Raw genomic sequence first — 23,194 nt, 5'->3', positions numbered from 1 at the left:
TTATATCTGAGGCAACTAACACAAAACACTCGAAACATCATGCAAGCTGAATATATCAGCCCAAGCCCAGATTCGACCCATAACCCGCCGTGTGCAAACTCTGGACGTTTAGAATACTCTGCTGACCACAGGAGTGAATGCGACTGAAACATTTCATTCTGGGACCCTGGGAATGCCTCCTCTCTTGAATTCCTTTTTAGAGAAAGTGAAATTTCTGGAATTTCAGAGCTAGGATACTAGTGTACTGTGATTTTATCAACTCCACTCAAATCACTGGGGCTCACACTAGCAATCCTATTCTCTCTTGGGGAGCTTGGGGGAGCCATACATGCATGCCACTAAAACCAGTAAGAGTACCCTTTTTTTCTAATAAGCGACAAATTATTTGAGAGGACTTGGTTGAAAACTAGTTCTACCCCTATAGTTAAATCCAATTATACCATAATTATAGGGAGTCTGCACACATCAGAGCTTAGTTGGAAAAGAATAGGAAAACTGTAGTTCAAAATGTTGGCCAGAGGTAAACCTATAATTTCATCTACTGTCATCCTGCCAGAACCTTCCTGGGAAAGAAGACATGTTTAGCCCTTGATTTTCGATCAGAGGACAACCCAGTGAAAGCCTCTTTGCCACTGTGTGGTGTTGGCTGTCTTATGGTTCAGAAAAGACAGGAGGAGGGAGATGTCTCTTATTTCCTTTCAAACTGGCAGGAAAATAAGGGTTGGCTCCTATTTCCAAGCCCAAATAGAATTAGACACTAGATCTATGGAGAAAAAGGAAATTCTTAGTCATTTTTAAATCCTTACCTTTCCCTACTTTTATTATTCTTTTTCCTGAGGTGGGAAAAAAGGAGATGCCTAGATTTTTAAAACACCAACTAAATCAGAAACTACAAGAAAAATCTTTAGAAACATCTCTCACTCATTGCAAAAGAGCCTATTTAACTTGTCCATTTGTCATTCTCATAGGGATCCAGGGTCCTCAAATTTGAGGGAAATGTTAAATCTCTACTGTTTGCTACACCACGAACAAGAGGCAGAAGAGTTTTACTAAAGCTTGGAAGGTTCGATATATGCAATATTATAATGGCAAATTTTGTCAAATAATATTCTTCTGCTGAAAGTCATGGACATGTCTGTTCCTCTGTTGAAACCCTTTCACCTATCTTTACAAAAACTCAAGGCTTCGCTAGGAAGGGAATATCTAGCATAGCGACTATTGGGGGAACGATTCTCAGGGCTTTCCTGAGGACAGGGTTCATTTTGTAGAAGTAATATCATGCTATAATTCCTCCCTAATCCCCATCTCATTTTTGTTACAAAATACGTGACTGAAAGGTAGGGAAGTTGTAGTCAATTCATCAAGCAGGCATTAAGCCCTGACATTGTGCAGGACATTGTGGGTTTTATGAGGAAAAGAAAAATGACTGAGAATCTGAAAATGTAATGAGAAGAGTAATTGCAAAATCCTAGGCCCAAGGAGTCAGAAACACCTTTTCTCAAAATCTAAATTCTAATACTTGCCAGTTATGTTACCTCCTGCAAGTTACTTAACCTCAGTTTCCCTGTCTTTAAAAATGTCTGTGCCATGAGGATTACAGGAGCAAAATGTGAGGAAAACTCTTGTATAACAACCATAAGAGAGGCATTCAGTACACGTTAGTGGAATCTGGCCCTGTTTCTGAAAGAAGTGACAGTGAAGTGGCCGGGAGAGAGCCAGGAGCCACCTGACCACCGCATGGGACAGAGGCGCCATGGGGAGGCCCATGTGGAGGAGTGTGGGGCTGAGAAAGGGACAACAGAGAAGGGGGCAGAACACTTCAGGGAAGAGGTAGTGCTTCAAGATTGGGTATATTCAGAATATTCAGAGGAATATTCCAGATGAACGAGTGTAAACAAGAGCACAGAGCAAAACAATCATGGGAACTGCATCTCTTGGAAATAGAAAGCATCCTGTGGAACTGGAGTTTGGGTTTCAGGACCAGAACCAGGCCCTCTCCAGGGACCCCAGGGTCCCTGTCCCAACATGCTGAGTGTTACTGAGGAACAAAGAGGGTGGGGTAGCTGCCCTCAGGAAGCAGCATGGAGAGCCGGTGAAGGGGGAAAGGTGGGGTCAGAGTTGTAAAGCTGGTAAACGCTTAGCAACTAGCTCTCAGGAGGACCCTGATTTGTAGCGTGGTGTAAGTACTCTCATCACGGCTGATTTCAAACTACCAACATGTTTAACAACCAGATGGCAAAATATTTCCTAAAATTTCAACAATAGGCTCTCACAAGCAAGTGTTAGCCAACAGCAGTACCTCTCTGGATTGGGTTGAAGAAAACTGGGAAATGCCATCCAGGTCCTCAGCATTTTAACATTTTGGACTCTTGGTTGTGATGAGCTTTCACAATGATTGTGAAGCTCTTCATAGTTTGGGGGGAATACCCCCATGCATTATCCAGATTTTACTAGTATGCCCACTTTACAGGGGACAAAACAGTGTCAGAGTCCATCTGACTTGACTAAACGGCACCATTAGAAATTTGGAGTCTGGGTTCAAATCTAATCTGCTGTCTTCCTGCCTCTCGAGCCCCAGAGGAGCCTTGCCACCTGACACCTCGTTCATTCCGGGTCAGAAAGAATGAGTCGCTTCCCTAGCTCCGCTCCATCCTGAGTTTCAAAAGATGCTGAATAGATTTAGGCCACCTGTCTTCCCAGCCTTTGGAAAGGGAACCCCAGGGGTAAGCCTGAAGCTAGGTTCTTCTTCTCCCCCGGCTTCCCCCACTCCAGTATTTCAAACCCCAAACTCCTTCCTACATGCTGCTTTCCAGCCCAAGAAAGTACAGCAATCTCATCACCTACAAACAATTTGCTTCAGTGCTGCCGCATCTTCCTGCTTATTAAATTGTACGATTACTCCACTCCACTGCCGCGACGGGGCTCCTGGACTGTTTTATTGCTCTGTTGCTCAAAACTGCTGAGCTCAGCACCACAGCTTGCTTCTCCAGGACTCCGGCGGCGAGATGGATGAGCTGGCACCCGCTAGCGCATACTGAAAGCAGAGACCTGTGCTCTAAGCCCCAAAATCAGTCTCCAGCTGAAGGTTTGCTTTCTAATTTTTTGTCTAACGGTAGCAAGCACGAAAAGAAAGGCCCAAACGTGGCTTATTTCTCCCTCTAACAAATCAGCAAGCGTTTGTGAGGAACCTTTCACAGAAATGTTTTGCCACTATCCGCCTCTCCCCCTCTTTTTCTACCTCAACTATTTTGCCCACCTAATCTCCTTTCTGGGTCTGTTACGTAGGCAAACCAGGCTACAACACCCTGACATTATGGTTAGCTGCGGGTGAAAGCGCGCGCTCCTGCGCTCCTGCGCACCAGCCCTCCCTGTGCTGCGCTGAGCAGCCTGGTGGCCTCAGCGCCTGTCTTCCTTTACCAGGTGCGCGGGTCAGTTTCTCCCCATTAAAACTTGCTCCTCGCCTGCCGATCTTCCCTCTTTATTTAGCAAACTCTAACTGGCATCTGATGAAACACACACACACACACACACACACACACACACACACACACACACACACAAATGCGGCAAGGCAGCCAACAGAGATTGCCAAACTTGATTACCTGCGTAGATCCATCAGAGGTGCTGATAAGGAATTTGTCTCCGATTTTTTTTCCTCCTAAGCAGGGCGGGCTCCTTCAATCCCCTCCCATCCTTCACTCCAGACCCCCCACGAGGTAAATCTGCATCTGCCCAGTGACCCAGGATGGAACTTGTACTTTTTTTATCTTTTACTAAGGTAGAAGACAACCTGCCCAGCCCTGCCCAGACCTACCACCCCAAGGAATCCCCACTCCGAATTCTCTCTTTTCTCCAGTTAGCACATTTCCTCTTGCATTTCCGAGCTCCATGGCAGTGGCACCTTCTCCATGAAGCCTTCCTGATCTGCAAGGCAGGACTAGAGCCTCCCCTCTCTTGGCTCCTGCATTGCTAGTTCAAGAACTATAGTACTTGTCCCTCCCTCTTGCAGCTCATGTCACCAGGCTGGCTCCCTCACTACACTGCAAAGTCTTTGTGTTCAGGAGCTGGGTCTTAGTAATCCATTTATCTCCAGCACCTGGTAAAGTATCTGGCACATAATAGGTGCACAATAAAGGTTGAGTGATGATATGAATTAACAAATGACACCAGTCTGTCCCCTGCGTTGTCCATACCTTCTAATCCTCCAAAAGATGAGAGCCATGAGACAAGGACAGGTGCAAAGCTATCAGTGTTTTTTGGGTCTCCCTCTTGGTGTTTAATAATATGAACTGCTTCGGCTTATCAAAGCCTCTTCCATTAAAAATGTTCCCCCATTCCTCTGCTTTCCTAAGGTAGGATTCAGATATGGACATAGAAAAATAAAATCTCAAATAACCATTCTTCATATAAATGGAAGTTCCCCAAACCCAAAACTCCTCCAGGCAAGTTGGAGAGATTGTTTGGAGTAGATAACTGCAGGAAATGTCCACAGTGGCCGAGCTAAAGACAAACTGATTTCACTTTTGCTTGCTATAATGTCCCCTGGGCTCCCTCTTCTGTCTTTAGCAGGAAGGGGACAGGGCAGGACCTGGGCTTTGTCTCTCACCTGAAGAATTAGGGTAGGTCTGGGGAGGGAAAGGCCAAGGAGAGGAGACCATCAGCAGGCAGGTCCCTGCCCCTCTCACTTCCTCTACAGTCCCCAGAGAATGCCTTAGGAATGAGGGGCTTCCAGCCCCAGCCCAGAAACAGAAGAATGGACAATGAGCAGTCAGATCCCCTGGAGCAGGAAAACATCTGGTCCCAGCTCCTGAAACTCTGGGATAGGTTCTGATTAATGTCGGAGTGGGGAGGGGCCAGGAGAGTAAAGGAAAAGAGGTATTAGACCCAGACCCCAAGGAGCAGAGGGTCAAACTTCCTCATGCGGGCCTCTCTTTACCTTCACCCATTCAGCAGATGTTTATTGAGCACCTACCACGTGCCAGGAACTGGGGGCAGGGAACGTAGGGCTTTCTTTCCTTTTAAGAGAGTCATGGTTTAGTGAGAAAGAAAGACAAGAAATCAATAACTATAAGATGATGTTTATTGGAGTATGCACAGACCACAGGATGTTATATGTGGAGTGGCTTCAGGATATAGTCGACTTACAGAGCCCTGGCTAGTGAATACCAACCCAAAAGTCAACTTCTGGCTGCACACCACTTGCACCAAGCAAGTCAACTAAAGAGATCCAATGAAGTGGGAGGAACAGTGAATTCAAGATGGCAGGAAGGGGCCTTGGTTTGATTTATTGATTTGGGTTCAGGGCTTTGGCCCCACCTGTTCCAACAGGTGTTCTGTACAACCTGGTGGGTGTATGCAGGGAGCATGCCTGGTCCTTCCAATTACCCCTTGGGAAGACACTGCCTTCTCTCAGGGAACTGTATTGACTCCAGAATCACCAGGCTTCTTTTGCTGTCTGTCTGTGTCCTCTGCGGTCTGTTTCTAAGAAGATCGTTCTATGGGGATCTAGTGTTAGGAAAAGAAATTGCCCCTAATTCTACCCATGAGACCACTAAGAAAAATATATACCTCTTCAAAACGGCACATCTTCATGTACTTGAAAACAGCTATCCTCCCTCTGCTCCCCAGCCATTACTTCTCCAAACTAACCATCCCCTGTTTCATAATCCTTCCTCAGAGTGACCTATTTCCAAGTCCAATGAACACTTTATTCTCACTTTCAGATTTGTATTGATCCTTCTGAAAATGTGAAGCCCATAACTGAACAGAATAAAGCAGGTATAATCAGAGCAGTACAGATTAGAGTAGGAATATCACTTCCCTTGTTTTCTGTATCATATTTCTAACAACACAACCAAAGACAGAATTTGCTCTTTTGACAGCCACATCACACCACTGAGTCCCACAAAGCGTACCATAAACTCAGACTCTAAGTTTTGGGGTTGTGTTTTGTTTTGTTTTCTATTTCTGCTGCTGCTAAACCACACCTTCCCCACCCCACATTTGTGCAGTTACTTTCTGGGCCAAAGTGCAGAAAATAAGCAGTGGCAGAAGAATTAACCTTAATGCCTCCTGACTTTGGGCCCTAACTGAGAAACCTCTCAGGGAGAGGTCCCCCTGGGTTCTCACCACGTGGGGCAGAGCTAGAGGCCTAGGACGAGTGAGAAGACGATGATGAAGTCTCCAGTTTGCAGGCAGCCCAAGAGGAACCCTCCCCCACCTCCAGTCCATGGGCTCTGATGTCCCCAGCAGGTTCTGGGAACAAGCTGTCTCCTTGTGTCACACTGTCCTTCCTGTTTCACCCCAAGAGGCCAGCACACTCCAAATATAGTACAGTGGGGGCTCTTAGAAACCTCTGTAGTGTCACTTTCGGTGTCCCTCCTCACTAGAAAGGCTTGCAGTTAACTCCGCGGACCTTTATGGAGAATCTGAGGCACAGTGCTGGGCGTGGAGTTAGATGAGCTTATAACCAGCATTTATTCAGGAGAGACTGGTAGGTAACTTCACGCTAATCCGGTGTTGGAATACTTGGGAGAGTTTGCAATCTTTCACTTGTTTCCTCAAAAGCTATAGATGTGACAGTAAGCTATGGGGCCGGGAGTCAGAGCAGAGGGAATGGCAGAGCGTTTTCAGGACCAGAGATGCTTGTGGGGACCAAGGATCTTATCACAACAGAGAAGCCCTGGCAAGGGCATGTTGAGGAGGAGAAGGAATGAGGATCAAGGGATATACAGTACATCAAACCAAAATATGTAGCCCTGGATTAGAGTAAGTGAGTACACACCACGATAATGGTGAGCTCCTGAGTGGAGGTGGGAGCCATGCGCTCCCAGCCCAAGCACCCTGCCCTCACGCCTCCATTCCTCTCTGCCCGCACACTCTTGTGCATCCCTTAAAAGAGTCTGGGGAATGCCTCTTAAAGATGCAGAACTAAAAACGTGGGGGAAGGGAGGACATTCTAGTGCTTTTGCCTCTAAAGTGACTTTAGAACAAAGAGCCAGACCGAGGGCCGGGGGGACAGGAGACTTCCAGCAAAGGCGCCCAGATGCGCTTCCCACCCTCCTCTAGACCTGCCATACAAACCTGAGTCCAACCAGTCCACCTGGATGATGGTGAATCAAGTCGAGGGAAGATAGGTAATAATAATGATAATTTAGGGCAGGTGAATTTGTCCTGGCCGTGTTGTCTGGGTTAGTCTTTATTTCAAGTTTTCTGAACAAATTTAGATCAAAGATGACCCCTGGAGGGGAAAGAATATGACCAGCAGGACCTGTGCTTATTTCTACCCTGGACACCCCTCCTTTCCTCCCTTTACCTTACATTTTGGGGCAGTCCGTCTCCTGCCTCTAGTCCTACCCTGGACCACCGTGAGCTTCTGAACCATAGTATGAGGGCTTCTTCCTCAGGGTTTTCATTCATGCTGGTCCTAACCAACTTCCTGCCCTCCCCGCATCTTTCCAGAGTTGATTCAAATGTCACCTTCTCTGTGGGACCTTCCCTGAATCTCATAGACAAAAGTTGACATACCGTGTTTCTCTGAAAATAAGACCTAGCCGGATCATCAACTCTAATGCGTCTTTTGGAGCAAATATTAATATAAGACCCGGTCTTATTTTACCATAAGACTGGGTCTTTAATATAATATAGTATAATACCGGGTCTTATATTAATTTTTGCTCCAAAAGATGCATTAGAGCTGATGGTCCGGCTAGGTCTTATTTTCGGGGAAACACAGTATCCCTTTTGGGGGTATTCATCGTGTTTTTCTCATTGGCCTGTTTCTTATGTCTGTTCATGTGTACAAGTACCATGTTTCCCAGAAAATAACACCAGGTCTTATATTAATTTTTGCTCCAAAAGACGCATCAGGGCTTATGTTCAGGGGATGTCATCCTGAAAAATCATGCTAGGGCTTATTTTCCAGTTAGGTCTTATTTTCAGGGAAACATGGTATATCTAAATTGGGATCTCCTAAAAGAGTAACCACAGTCTCTCACGAACGTGGTACAGAGATGATGCTCTCGTGGAGTGAGGCCATGAGGGAGAGCGTGAATGACTGAATGAGTGAGTGAATGAATGACCGAAATACAGGAGGAGGGAGAGGGATGCATGAGGGCACAGGGTCTCTAACCCACGTGTATGTGTGTGTCCACTTTCCCAGGTGCACTTTGCTTCTCTCTTTACTAATTGGAAAGTAGAAGAGCTGAGGCTACGCTAAGGCCAGTTGGGGAAGGTTTCCAGCTGGCAGGGAAACCATGTGCCCTGAGAGTTTGGGGAGGAGTCCTATACTTAAGAAAGTTTTATCCCCTGGACAATCTCCTTCCCCTGGTCCCCAACAGACTCTTTCTTTCTTCCAGAAAGAGTGCCAGGTGCTCCAAACAAATGTGAGGCCCTCCGAAACCAAGGGAGGCAGCATGGAGTGTTTGTTATAGTGAGCCTTTACGTGGAGGTCAGTAGCTCCAAGTAGATTAGAATCTTGACCCTACACTGGCTGTGTGAACTTGAGGCAGAGATTCTCCTCTGAGAGCCTTAGTTTCTTCATCTGTTTAGTAAGAGGTTTGGATTAGCTGATTCCTAAAGAGGTTTTGAGTAGATAGGACCTGGTTCTATGAAGGGCTGGGGGACAGGACTGCACCAAGGTACCCTTTAGATTGGGTTAACTCCCCTCCTCTACCTGGAAATGGGAGAAATCTAGCTTTGCTGCATGCAAGGAGATTGGCCTTGAGAATAAATAGAAATCAGGCTAGGGTTCTAGGCAAAATACACTACATTTGAAGAGACTTCAATTTCCCTTACCTTCCCAATGTGCCAAGAGGGAGAAGTGGGGAAAGGGGAGCAGGAACAGAGAAAAAGGGAGGGTAGGGTGGGGCCAAAAATGAGCAGGGCAAGAGGGAATTAATCAATAGTTGATAAACGAACCTCTTTAACTCTTCCTAGTGAGTTTGCTGGCTCGTTCTCCAGTTCCTTTTATCTTCCTAACTTTCCCTCACAAAGAGTAGTCTTTTCCCCAAGCCCAGGAATGGAAGGCAAGCAGGTTGCAAAGCCTCTTGGATTGTAAAAGCCACTTGCTTCTCACAGGAGAGCAGCAAACTCACTCTGTACTAGATGCCAGAGTAACTAACCCAGAAAGGGTCTCTGCTCTGACCCTTGGGCCTCTTTCTATAGCTGTCCCTTGATGGGCTGACGCATCTCTGCTGGATTCCTCAAGAGCACTGTGCACAGCTCAGAACCGGGGTCAGGGCTAAAAGCTCAAAAGGCCATCGATTTCCACTGTCTACACACATGGACACACACACACACACACACACACACACACACACACATACACACAGGAGGGCTTTTCTAGCCCAGATAAGATCAGAGCATTCCCTTCTCTCCACCCCAGGTCTTCGGGAGGCCAGAGCTTTCAGGGCCAGCGCTCAGATAACCTGCAGTCTCTCCAGTGATACCACCTCACCTCCCTTTTCTCCCTTTTCTGAGGTTTACAGAACAATAAGAAAGTAAGAACAGTTTGTAGAAAGGCCTCAACATTCACGGTCCCCTGGGGTGTGGGTTCTGAGAGGCGGAGCCAGCAGCCCAGGCCCTCTCTTCATTGGTTGGGCTCTGCAGGTAACCTGAAGCTTTATTGAGAGGTGCATAAATAAAGAGTGAAACTAGTCCCACCTCCTTGAAAGGGGCCAGTCCTTCTTCACCCTTGCCTTGGAAAAACCAGTTTCTCTCTCTTGTATTGTCTGTTACAAACTTCTATTCTAAAAGTTCAATGGAACCAACCATACTTCACTCTTTTTTTCCAGCTACCTTTACTCCCCCTACTCCAATTCCACTTTCCTCTGCTTTCATATTGCTTTTTATTAAAAGGAGAATGACTATTCAGGACCAGTCCCAACCTTCCCTCAGGAGCCATTTCTGTTCTGCACAGGCCTGCCGAACTGGACACTTTTTGTACAGTAAGTGTTTCTCATTTCTAATTTCCTGTCCTCAAGCCTTAGGAGTGAAAGAACATTCCAACACTTGGAATTCCTTCTCTTCCTCTCATATGCATGAGCCTCTAGCCACCTCTTTGTTCTGAATTATCTTATGAAAAATCGATTTATTGTTTTGCATCAAGCTCAAAGTAGGCCCTGCTATTTTGAAGGTACAGACACTCATACTTACAGGTAAGTCTCTGGATTTTGGGGCTTTGGGAGACTCACACTGAGAGGCTGTATCAAGAGGATCACTGAGCAGGAAGAGGATGAACTGTGGGAAAAGCCACAGTCACTGGAAGTTGATCATCAACTTCCTCCAAGGCTAAAATAGCTGAACCTGCTGCATTTAACCAAATCCCCAGCCCGTTCTATGTTTTCCTGGGGATTTCCAGTGATCCCAGGCAATAAATCTCACTGAAAATGGGAATCGGTGTGGTAAGGTGGGTGCTGAGAAGTTAAGTACCAAGTCTGCTGTTCTATCTGCTTTGTGGAGATTCACACAACTAGAACAGAGGCTTGGCTGGCTTTTCTGTCCTAGGCTGGAGGGTGCAGCTCTACCAGGAAATTTAGGACCTGGTTCCATTCTTTGCTTCTCATGTCCAAGTTGGTTTTATTAGGAAGCCATTTGGGGCAAATCTTGAGGGCAGTTGGGGGCAGGGGAGCAGTCACTGGATGAACTTACTCTATAGCCAAACACATGCGGGGTTTGCTTCAGTGCCCAAAACGCCACTCTGTTAGTGGCCAAGGCTAACGTCATTGGAGTGTCAAGTTAGCAAAGGCATGGTGGGCAGCGGACACTTGAACTCTGGGTATGTGGTCCAGAGTGGGTCAAGACTCCTGATATAGGTTCTAGCTTTTCTCATCGCTGCCTTGTAGCAGCTGCAGGTCTGTAGGGCAAGGGGAGAACCATAAGGGAAGGGCCTGCCTTTTCTGGGCTCTCTAATATCAAAGCTACCTCTCATTTGCATGGCCTTTCACAGTTAAAGTGCTTTTACAGACACTGTCATCTCTGGAGTATCCACCCTGCAGGCTAAGGACCCCATATGAGGGCGAGGCTCTCTGCACACTCCGATTGAGGACTTGAAGAATCTGGTGGACCATACATGTTGGGAGGGTAAGAGTGGGGTAAGGAGGGTCTGGAGGGAGACAAACTGACCCCTTTGCTTTCAAATTGGGGTAAAATCTAAAGAGAATGCAAAAAATCCTTCCATCCTAAAATTACTTTCTTTCACTGTCTCCTGCCATATTTATCAGAACCAAAGAGGCTGCTCTCTTTTTCCTTTGACTGTGAAGTAGGCCAAAGACAGTGCAGGAGGACTGGATAGCCTACATCATTCACAAGCAGGGCACATTCTCTGTCATGATTGAGAATGTGTGGATTCATAAAGAAAGCTGAGTGGAAGAGAATTGGCCGGTCTCCTTCCTCTCAATACCTATATCCCAGCCACCAGGACACCCTGTGTCCCCCCGACCAAAGACAGTGGGGCTCTTCCTCAGCAATAGGTGGAACCCCAAGCCCTTGTTGAAGAGTCTTTTTCAGAGGCCCAGTGCCCAAGGGGCTGGCTGCAGGGGGAGGGGCCCATTATAAGCTAGTGCCTCCCTGCATCGGGTTAGAACAAGCCCTAGGAAGAAAGTATTCCAAACAACAGGGTGGATCTGCCCTAACTCACCCAGTCTGCGTGTTGGTGCTGAGAACAGCCTTTTATGGGGCTTACACTGAGCCATGGGCATGTCTGAACACAGCAAGGAAGAGGCCAGAACAGCAACTACACAGCAACTGGTAGATGGGCATTTCTTTTAGCAGGGCGGGAAGCTCGCAGAGAGTTTCTATCTTCCCTGTTTAGTTCGGTCTCTAAACACCAGATTCCCTCCTCCTTCCCCACATCCCCCAACCTCATTCCCAAAGATGATGTGGCGGTGCCAATTCCCAAGCAGATTTGGGAAAGGAGGTGGAGTCACCTGAAAGCGGACATCCTAGATAATCCTATGGGAGCTAGATTCTAGAGTCTCCCTTCCTCTGCCCACCCCCACCCCCAGGAGCGGGCCTGGCTCCAGCCGGGTGTTCTGGTCCCTCCAGAGCTCCTCACCACCTCTTCCTGACTTCCCACTAGCAAAGGGGCCTGCAAAGTGCTGTTCATAGTCGACGGACAGTACGTTCTGCTGAGACACACCCTCGCCCCTGCATTCCATCACCTTGGTAAGCGAGTTCATAGTTGATGGATTTTTCTAAAGCAATTTCAGAACTCCTGACTTCTCCAGCCAGACCAGCCACACGGAGCTCAGTGATGTCACACACAGGGGGACACAAACAAAGGGAGAGGATGACCAGCATCCCAACTAAGGAAATAGGGAAGGTTCCACATGGACTTGTCTGGGGTGGCTGCCTGAGGGTGAGAAACAGCAGGAGCCCCCAGCCCCACAGTGCCATCCCCACCACTCAGCACTGCCCGTCTGTGCTGCAGACCTAGGCGTGTCTAGGTGAGCTGGCTCTCTGCAGCCTCCCGGAAGGAAGTGATCCTGGGAGAGCATTCAGGTCCTCCACATCTCTGAGTCAAAGATCCTGGAGGCCTTTGACCAAACAATAACCCTGCGTGCAGAGGCTAGGGTTGACATGAAGCCCACCCTCTGAGAAAAAGACCCCCAGACAATCCATGTGTTTCTCTTGTCCTTCATTCCACCGGAGTCTGTCTCATACCCAACCAGATTTCAGTGGAGTGAAGTTCAGGAGGCGTGGAGCTGACACCGCAGCAGCAGCAGCAGCAGCAGCAGTCACAGTAGCTCTGACTTAGAAAAAGGAACAGCCAATGAGAGATGTGATAGATAAGGAGACATCTGGAGGGCACGGTCTTCTAAAGAGGGGACGGGCCATGGGCAGGTTGCAAAAAGCACCACAGATGGCAACCGCTGGTTCTTTCCTAAAACTGATGCTATGGAAATATGTGTTTTCTGTAACTCGCAAAAATTAAAAGTCGTCTGTCTGCTGGAAGGCTGTGTCTGTGCTTCGTGCTGTTGGATGATGACTCCCTGACCTGAGTCACCTCCCCTTTGGGTTAGTGGTGGAGACATGACCTGGAACAACGTACTCAGGCCCCTCTCTCCTTGGGTTCTCCAGGCAGGTGACTGAAACTCTATTTGCAATCAGCAAGGAACCCCGCTGCCTTCTGTCCGCCTCCCCGCAGTTCCAGCAGGACCTGCAGAGTGGGGTGAAAAAACTCTATGGCCATGTTTTTAAGCCCATTTATACTGTAATAAAATTAATGTAAATAAGATTTAAGTGAAGGCAGGGTGCAGATATTTTAGACACTATACAAGTATGGGTGTAAATTCTGCGGAGGTTAATGAACTTAAACATATTTGACACATAAAAATGCCAGACCCAACATTAATCATTTACCCATGGTAATTGCCTTTATATGGGTCTTTTCTCCCCAAGAGGTATGCTTAAAGTACCAGGCTCGGTAGAAATCTGGGAGGAAAAACACAAATAATACATCTCATCTGTCAGGGTCTATGATTTGCTTTGATAGATTTACCATTGATTTCATTGGCTTCACAATCCTGTGTGATTTTTTTCCCTCCACATCTCTCCTTTAGGGAAGTAGAAGGTTGTGGGGAGGAGGGAGGACCCCTAAGTCCTAAGGAAGTCCACCAGGTTATGGACGGGATGCCAGAGCCTTTGTGTTAAACCCCCTCCTGCCCCCACCAGGTAAACAGGGTCTCCTTCAAGGAGCCAGCCTGGCTAAAGGGGCAAACTGTGAACAAAGCTCGGCCCTCAGAAAAACTGGGTTTTACCTCCAGAAAGTGCCCCAGGCAGCAAAACTCAGTAGAGCCCGGTGGCCTGATGAGGGTGTTTTTCTTAGCAGCTCCCTATAAAGGATTCCAGCTTTGCCAAGGGATGCCTGCCATGTAGGTATCCAGGCCCTCTCCCAGCCCACGACCTCTGAGGAGAGCTCTTCACCCTCCCTGCTTCCCTCTTCCCAGGGACTCTGCCCCTGAAGGATAAAGCGCTCCTAGACTGACAGCAGGAACCTAGAAGAGTAAGCATTTCTCCGAAGTATCTTCCTACTTCAAGTTAATATGGATTCAAAACCTGTCTCCGTCACCCTTGCCCCTTCATTCTGAGGTCCACGGATAACGAAGTGGTGAGGAGGCCACGCCACTGGTATTTTTAAAAGCTATGTTTACCCATAAAAATCTTAGGCAGTGAACCAGGTTGAGGAGGGCTGTTGGAGTACACAGGCGAATTAACCAGCAAATACCTTCCATTCGAGTTTCCACGAGAACAAAGGGGCACAAAGCAGAAATGATGTGGCGTTTCCATGTGCAGCTCGGTTTGAGCCCTATGACCTGGAATCTTTTTAAAGGAAGAAGTGTGTGTGTGTGTGTGTGTGTGTGTGTGTGTGTGTGTGTGTGTGTGAGAGAGAGAGAGAGAGAGAGAGAGAGAGAGAGAGAGAGAGAGAGAAGAACCTAGCTTAGGTGGGAGTTGGAACCAAAAATTGTGACCAGAGGGCTGACCGTCGAGGGCCAGCCAGGCATTATGCTGTGACTACAAAGGGGGCGCTACCTGATGGGCTACCTGTTGGGTCCCCACATCCCACATCCCACCCCAGCACCATCTTTGAAGCAGAGACACAGAGCTTGTATTTCTGGCACTGAGGTCTGAACTGCCCAGTTCCTCCCACCCCGCTGCAGAGGGAGACCACCCTGAGCCTGGCCGGAGCAGCTTGCCAGGGAGGCTGGGTTGTGCTGAGAGCTGGAAGAACTGCCCCATCCCTCCTCCCCGTCCAACCCCCACTATTTTATATCTCACATCGTCATGGCAGAACACAACCCTGAGAAAATGATTTAATCAAAATTCCCTTGCAACAACAACAACAAAAAAATAATATCGCTCTGCTTTCCTTATTCATGATCTTTTATTGAAGCGAAAGGCAAATATCATTGAGCCAAACCTGAATAGACAAATATATACAACCACTGGTAATTTAATATTTTGTGCTAATGGTATACACTGTAGATACAACACGAGAGGAGTAAATTACAATCCTATCAATAATACATCACATCTGGGCTCTGGTTTCCCACTTCATGAGAAAATGTGTATTGGCAAAAGGCTCTCCGAATATTAAAAGCCATGCACATAATGAGGCTGCGGGTACAGAAACTAGGCTCTCTCAGAGGACTGTGTTCTGGTCTTTGTGATCAAGGTCCCTCACGGGGGAAATAGCCCACGCTGAAGCTCTGACAGCCGGTGCTAAATGAAGACATCCTGTCCACATTCTCAGCAGATCTCCGGGTGAAGTTACAGTCACAGAATAACCTACAATCAAGGCACTCATTTGCCAGACTGCTCAGAGCACTGCATCCATTGGATGCCTCAGATCTATGGTAAACGTCTAAGGTGTGTTGGGGTACCAACAACAACGGACTGCAGAAAGCCCCACTGCAGACACCAATGTCTGAGAGCAAAGCCATGTGGCTTCAGAGCTCCCTCTCATCCTCATCGTGACCCCAGCTTCCCCAATTGTGGGTGCTCCTCCAACAGAAAGGAAGAAGGGAGGGAAGGCTGATAACAGGCAAGGAGCCAACCACCTGCAAAGGATAAGAGATTTATTCTGGAATTTAAAATGTCCCCACTTCTTAAAAGTCGGTGGATTCAAATTCCCTTACCCCTCGTACCAGGAGAAGCAAATGACAATCTTCTCTGAGAGAGGGGAGGAAGGATTTCTGTCATGGTAATATTACTATCATGGGTGAATTAGGTGAGTGTGTGCAAGAACACACACTGGTTCCCGTCTTTGACCTCCCCTGATTAAGGAAGTATTGAATCAGAAGGGCCAGCAGGGTCAGTACCTTCGCTGTTTTAATCAGACCCTGTAAGGAGAGCCCACAAAGGATTGGAAGCCTGTCAGGGGTTTCAGGCAAAAGGAAAGGGATGCAGTTGGCAGCCCCAACCTCAAGCTCAGTGATGAAAAGGCCTAGCCAGATACCAGTTCATTAGAGAAAATAAAACTTTCCTAAATTGTAGGGAACTGACCAGGCTTTCGAGAGAAAGACATCTGTGCATCAAAGGAAAACAAAGTTCCTTTGTCTGGAGGCAAGAATCAGTATCTGGAAGTCTTGTCACATTCTCCCTCTCTTCTCCCTACAACCCCTTCACACCCCTTCCATTCCTTTCCTGGGGTGAAGAAGGCCATTTTCCTGGCTGCATGTCAGATTGCAGGGCTGGGTGCGACACCTGGTGGGAAGTAGAGGAATTACACCTGCTTTCCGTCTCAAGCGTCACTGTCCCGGTTTGAGGAGACCTGGGCATCCTGACATCATGGGAAATAACAAGGCAGGCAGCTCCCTAGGGTATGTGAGAATGAAGTGACCTTTAAACGTAGTAGCAATTCGGTAGAAACTGACCTACATTTCTGCTATGTTCAACTGTATATGGGACGAATTGGTGGCTAAGAATAAATATAAACAAACAGACTCTATAGGTCAACAAATATACACTAAGATTGGCAATACAACTCCCTCATTATTTAAACTTAAAGTCATATTGAAAGCAGATACTGTTCCAGAGGACTCACCAATTTTAACAGCTGGGAGACTTCCCCCTGAAGATAACCTATAGATGAGAAACTCTTACCAAAGATAATCGAACATTGACTGCTCAAGGCTAATACTGATTCCTTATTTGTACCCAAGTGCATGTCCAGCAGCAGGCTACAGTTTTTGAGTCAATGTATGAAGTGTTAAGAAGTGTCAAATTAGAGCTGGAGCCAATTTGATCGGGTAGGGGACTTTGGGCCAGTCACGTAACCTCTCCAAGACCCAACTGATTTCCTTATCTGTCACATGGAAATACTAATAATAGCAAGTACTAAGGGTGAGAGACTGCATGCTTTGTGTATATTAAATCATTTAGTGCTGTCCATCACCTTAGTGGTATGATGGATATTCCAGTTTCATGGGTGATAAATAAAAACGGAGTGAGGGTAAGAGACTTATCCAAGGTCACGAAGTTTGTGAGTACCAGAAATGGGAGCCAAGGTGGGCTGTCCTGCTCTGGAGTTCACACATGGATGGAGGAATTGTTACTGCATCCCATCTTTTAATGTTGGCATGAGGATTAGGTAAGATTAATGCATGTAAAGAGCTTCGTAGGGGCTTAGTAGACTCCAAAGAATAAAAAAAATATTTATTACTGTAACCTCAGTATCACAAAAAGTATCTTTGAGAAGCTTGTCTAGTGTCCACCAACCAGAAACTACTAACTGTATGCACATCTTTGGCTGCCAGCAACCCACTGGTAAATTTACTGTGCAGATTAGTCACAACTGAGATCCACCTTAGCTTTAGAATAATTATCTCCTCCTCCCGTCACTTTCATTTTAGGTGAGTTTTCATTTTTTAGCTTCATATTCAGTACATGTGTCATACTGTGGGAACCTTGAGGATTTTTTTAAATAGGCATAGCATAAATCAGAAATAATCATTTTTCCAAGAGAAGTGCCATTTCAAATTTTACTCTGTTTTTCCGAGGGCAGGTGGAAAGTACTCGTGAAAAAAACTGGTGAAGAGCTAATAAAGAAGAAAACAAAACAAAAAACTTCCAAGCTCCCAAGAAAGTAGAACAATCAAGAGAAATAAATCAGGAAATAGCAAACAGACAACCAGAAAAGAGACTGCGATGGCACTCCACGCAGCACCCTGTAGCCAGCGTTTGAGGTTTGAGGGGCAGCTTTGTGCTGAAGCCAGCGTTGGAGCAGCTCTGATACCAGGTATGCTGTCCCCAGGCTGGAGTGCAGTCACCAAGAGCTTTCAGAGATGGGAGTGGGGGCAATGATGCCACTTGGACCCTTTGGCCCCTGGCTGTTAGGTCACCACTCCCTCCTGGAGTGTCCAGCTGATTTCAGAGGACGAGGGCTGTGGCTGCAGCTTCTCCCCTGAAGCTGGACAAAAAGTATGGCCAAAGGAGAAACTAAAACTGTTTACAGAGCAAGGGCCTTTTGTCTCATTACCTTACCCTGTGACCGTCTGCCTTTCATGAAGAAAGGGAGGCTGGAACAAAGAGACTGTTCACTTTAGTAACATAACCATATCAGTTACATTTCATTACTACACCATTACGGCAGAGTGCGTTATAATCCAACTGCTAATGGCCGCACCTCAAAAGCCCACATCACTCCCCTTTGCCCCCCAAAGGCCTGGCTTTTAGCCGTTACTTTACTGCAGTTAGGTCCAGACTCCTGTCTGTCCCTGCCAAGCCCGCACCAGTAATGGCAGCAACTTCCCTACACCCCAATAAGGGGGCTCTATCAAACATCTCTTGCCACTTGGAGGATAATCTTAAACGTTTCTACAGATTAATAAAGCAGCAGTGCTTCTTTAACGTCAGTGTGCATACAAGTCACCTGGGAATTTATAAAAATGATTCAGCAAATGTGGGCTGGGGCCTGAGATTCTGCATTTTTAACAGGCTCCCAAATGATGTGGTACAAGGACCTCACTTTGAATAGTAAAGAATTAGAGTTCTCACGATTCAAAGTGCAGTCCCCCCCAACACCACTCTGCTCAGTTCAGCATAAGGCCAGGACCTACGTCTCAGCATGGCTTTGATCCTTCTCCTCTGGTTTTTCTTTCAAGTCATTGGTGTCTTAGCCACTCTGGGTGGACGTGAGAGGCGCAGATGGTTCAGGATTGTCATGGCAACCCAGGCTCTGACATGTGACAAAGGAGTTGGGATCTTTCCCAAACTTGAAAATGGCCCGGACAATCCCTACCCAGAGAACCCACAGCATTTTAGGATAGAAATAGTACTCCCTAACATAGGAGGTCGATTACTCAGAAATGAAATCTTTGTGATTCAGGAACTAAGATGAAGCAACTTCAAGTACCTCTGCTAGTGACCCCCAACCACCTGGCACAAGTAGCCATGAGTATACTTTGGCTGTCAGAAAACTCAGAGCTAAAACTTAGTGAGCAGTTTTCAAGATGAAGGAAGAGAGAAGTCAAATGATTTACCAAAGACCAAGATTCTGGGCCAGACCTTGAACTGACCTAGCTCTTCTGCCTCTTAGCCCAGTGTTGTTTTGAGCAAGTCCCTCTATAGCTGTGCTCAGAACCTTCTGCTCTCTTGCTAACTTTCCATGTAGACATGTTAACACCCTAGAAGTCAATGCCTCAACTCGTTATTGTGTTGTTGTTTTTTTAATAAAATGGGAACTGTAGTGCTGATAAATTTTTTAATGAAATACTCGATATAATATATATTTATAAAAGTATACTCATAATGTTTAGCTATTTTTCAGCGTTTACTGGAGAAATGAGTATCTTAGATAAATGACCGTTCCAAGCAGTAACATGTTGGATCATGAAGTCAGTGACTGGGTGGAAAGAACTCCAGCGAAGGGGGACAAATTTGGGTTCAAAGCCAGTCTGTGCACTTCAGTGAAACAGTAGACCTATTTGTGCTTCACTTTACAAAAAGTTACAAAGCAAATCATAGCCCCTGCTCTCAAGATCACTGTAGGTACAAAATGTGCTCAGCGAACAACAAAAAGGAACCTGAGTGTTTTTATGCATCTCAATGGTAGTAGGACACACAGACAATGAAAGACAGCAGGACCGGAAGAGCTGAGGCAAGACAGTGAGATCAAAGCCCTGTGGGAACAAAAAAGGACCAAAGGCCTCAACAAAGTGGGGGTATAAAACCAAATGGGCAGACGAAACAAAAAGTCAGGATAAGCAGAGCATCCATGGGTCCAAATGATTGATGACGTATACATAGGCTGAGTGTACACACACTGCAGTCAACAACCAGAATAAAATAGTCGTTCAGCAAACCAAATACACGCGGTGTAGGAGTTCAGAAAGATGCATTTCCCAGAGTCAAGGTGAGGCAATGAGTCAAAAGGCCATGCAGGTTGGTGGGCAAGAAAGGCACCCAAGAAAGGCTAGAAGTTGACATTTTTAGAGGCAAGTGTCTGGCCCAGTCAAGAGGTCCTCAGTTCTTCCTATAAGTGCATGAAGAGCTCAAAGCCTGCAGATTTGGGCAGTGAAGCCACAGCGTCCGGCTAGATTGTAAAGAGAAGAACAGAGCAGCAATTGACAGCAGATTCTGACACAGCACTATTAACATATTCCTGACCCACATTCGTTTTGTCAAAAGATGCTTTTTAAAATTGAGTCATTATTGAGAAGATATGTACCTAACTCTGATTTGAACAGGCAAGATAGCTGCATGTAAAATAAGTTAGAGAGTACCTGCTTTATGCCATCGCTCTGTATCTAGAAGCAAAGCACCCTATTTTGTATTCATATACTGTGTTCGGAATAAACTGTCAGGTCCCTCCGCCAGATTTTTATGGATAATTAGAAGGCTGCACGAAGCAGATGCTATGAAACTATCTGTGACTAGTTCTTAATAGTAAATGACAAGAACTCAGCACCATTTCTTAATTACACGAGACATAACTAGAGGTGTAAAAAAAAGAGAGAGAGAGAGAGAGAGAGAGAACTTGTCCAAGACTGACAAGGTATCAAATGGTTAACCACCCACATTTAACCGGAACATTTCTTTACCATGTAATTGAGAACATAGGTCCCACCTCCCTTAAGCTGAATAATTTTGTAATTTGTGTATTCTCCTATGTTGCTGCATTTCAGGTTTTAATAACTAAAATATGAGCTTCTGCATAAAATAGGTGGTTTTTCTGGTTGAAATTGCCCTGACAAGAAATTTTGCATTTTATTAAATACAGACACAGTTTTGTTACATCAGATCCTATTCAGTAGGATAAAACGAAACTATACTGCTTGCGAAAATTGGGTTCTTGTCCCATGAATATGATAACACAACTAACAGTTTTTGAGATGTTGCTCTGTGGTGGACAACAGAGAAGCTTTTTGCCATATGTCACCTTATACAATCCTCACAGCAACTCTAGGTAGGTGGACATTTTATTAGGCCCACTTGACAGAAAGGAAACTAGTAATAACAACAATAATGAGAGCAACAAAAAACAATAGCTACTACTAATGGCAGGTACTGCATTCTTCCTATGTCCTCACATTCTACATTGCCTACGTCATCTCATTTAATAGGGCTAGGGTCATAATTATTTTTATGTCCATTTAACAGCCAGGGAAACTAAGTTTCCAAGAGATTAAATAATATGCCCAAGTGATTATAAATGTAAATTCAAAATTCCAATCCTAGTCTTTCTGACTCTAAAAATAGTATATTTAATTCCTGGGCTGTACGACCTCCATTTGGCTGGTTGACTGTTATGGGCTGAATTGTGTTCCCCAAAATTCGTATGTTGAAGTCCTAATGCCCGGTACCTCCAAATGTGGCTATATTTGGAGACAGGACCTTTAAAGTGATAGCCGAGGTCAAATGTGGTCACATGGATGGGTTCTAATCCAGTATGACAGCAAGAGGAGATTAGGACAAAAGTAGGCACCGAGGAAAAATCACGTGAAGACACAGGGAGGTGGCCATCGGCAAGCCAAGGAGAGGGGCCTTTTAGAAACCTACTCTGTCAACGCCTAGATCTGAAATGTATAGCCCCAATACTATGAGACAATAAATTTCTGTTGTGTGAGCCCCTCAGTCTGTGGTACTTTGTTATGGCAGCCCTAGCAAACTACTACAGTGTCCTCACTTAAGTCCCTGACTTCAGAATTTCTCAGTTTCTTGAGCTCGTTGTCTAAGACCCTTCCTAAGTGCAGCGCCCCCTGCGCACTCTCTCTTTTTAACCTTCTTTTCCCTGCTGGACAATTTGCCAAATACTTTCTTCCCATGGCCACACAGGCTAACAGTGCTCCTCACTCTTCAGTCTCGCTGACTTGTCCCTCCCTTTCTTTTGTCCTTCCCTGAGCTACTGGCCAAGGCCCAGGTCAGAAATAGTGGGGAGCAGCCCTGCAAGGGATATGAGGGGTGAGCCAGAGATGGAAGCTCAGTGAGAAACTGAGATCTTCTCCTCTTACCCCTAACATACTTTCTCGACTACCCAACTTTTATTTATACATTTATACATTTGTATATAATTATTTATACATTTATATTAAACATTATTGATAAATTACTCACAGTGTGGTAGCCTTTATGCAGTGTGCAGAAATATACTTAAAACAAAAACAGCATTCCGATGCTCATTGAGTATACAGTATAAAGGGGAAATGGAAATTAGATAATCATACTATTTATTGAATATGTAATCTGTTAAAGGACACAACTAAAACAATTTAGGAACAAGTCTGATGACATTTATTCAAGAGAAAACAGGTGCGCTCTGCTCCTCTTGCTTGGCTGGTGCCTGCAGGGCCTGAGGTTCACCATGTTCCAAAATGACCAAGCAGCTGGACAAGACCGCCAAGTACTACACCCTGGAAGAGATGCAGCAGCACAACCACAGCCAGAGCACCTGACTGACCCTGCACCACAAGCTGTTATGATTTGACCAAATTTTTTGGAGGAGCATCCTGGTGGGGAAAAAGGCTTAAGTGAGCTGGAGGTGATGCTACGGAAAAGTTTGAGGACATCAGGCACTGTCCAGGTGCTAGAGAATTGTCCAAAGCATACGTCACTGGGGAGCTTCATCCACACGACAGACCAAAGATAACCAAGCCTGCGGAAACTCTTATTACAACCGTTGATTCTAATTCCATCTGGTGGACCAACTGGGGGATCCCTGCCATCTCAGCACAGCTTGTGGCCCTGAAGTATCACCTCTACACAGCAGAAGGCTAGGTACATCCTCAGAGGTCAATGAAAGAAAAGACTGCTTTGGACCAGCAGGAGAGAAGCCAATGTTAAATGCTATGACTGACAGAAACCTTCACCTGAAAAATAATTTTGACATACCTCTTTCCGTTTTCTCCTATGTTGGAAACAAAACAAACCAAAAAAAAACTGTCCTATTCTCTCTACTCTTGAACTTCCGCAATGTGCCTTTTGGTTCATCAACTTTATTTCGATGTTCCATGACTATGTAATTCACTTATTGTAGGCATGAGCTTTTAAAAATATATCTGGGTTTTAAAATAAAGAGAGAGAGAGAGAGAAAACAATCCATGGATTGGTGAAGCCCTGTTCCCCAGAGACTTTGGGCGAGAGTGAGTTGTGTAGACCTTTATAAGAGGCACCCTGGGAGCAAGGCATGGCTGACTAGAAGGTTGTGATTTCCTTGTAAAGCCAGGAGGGCCTGTTTTCTATGGGAAGGTGAGTC

The 23,194-nt window shown here is 45.9% G+C and overlaps 1 pseudogene; it reads left to right on the top strand.

Annotated features, from left to right (window-relative positions):
- The first annotated feature begins 22,313 nt into the window (after nucleotides 1-22,313).
- LOC117015035 (cytochrome b5-like) lies at nucleotides 22,314-22,716 on the top strand (annotated as a pseudogene).
- The last annotated feature ends 478 nt before the right edge of the window (nucleotides 22,717-23,194 follow it).

The sequence above is a fragment of the Rhinolophus ferrumequinum genome, chromosome 22 (genome assembly GCF_004115265.2).
Source record: "Rhinolophus ferrumequinum isolate MPI-CBG mRhiFer1 chromosome 22, mRhiFer1_v1.p, whole genome shotgun sequence".
Classification (NCBI taxonomy): Eukaryota; Metazoa; Chordata; class Mammalia; order Chiroptera; family Rhinolophidae; genus Rhinolophus; species Rhinolophus ferrumequinum.
The sequence above is the reverse complement of the archived record's forward strand: the minus strand, read 5'-3'. Positions and strand labels throughout refer to the sequence as shown.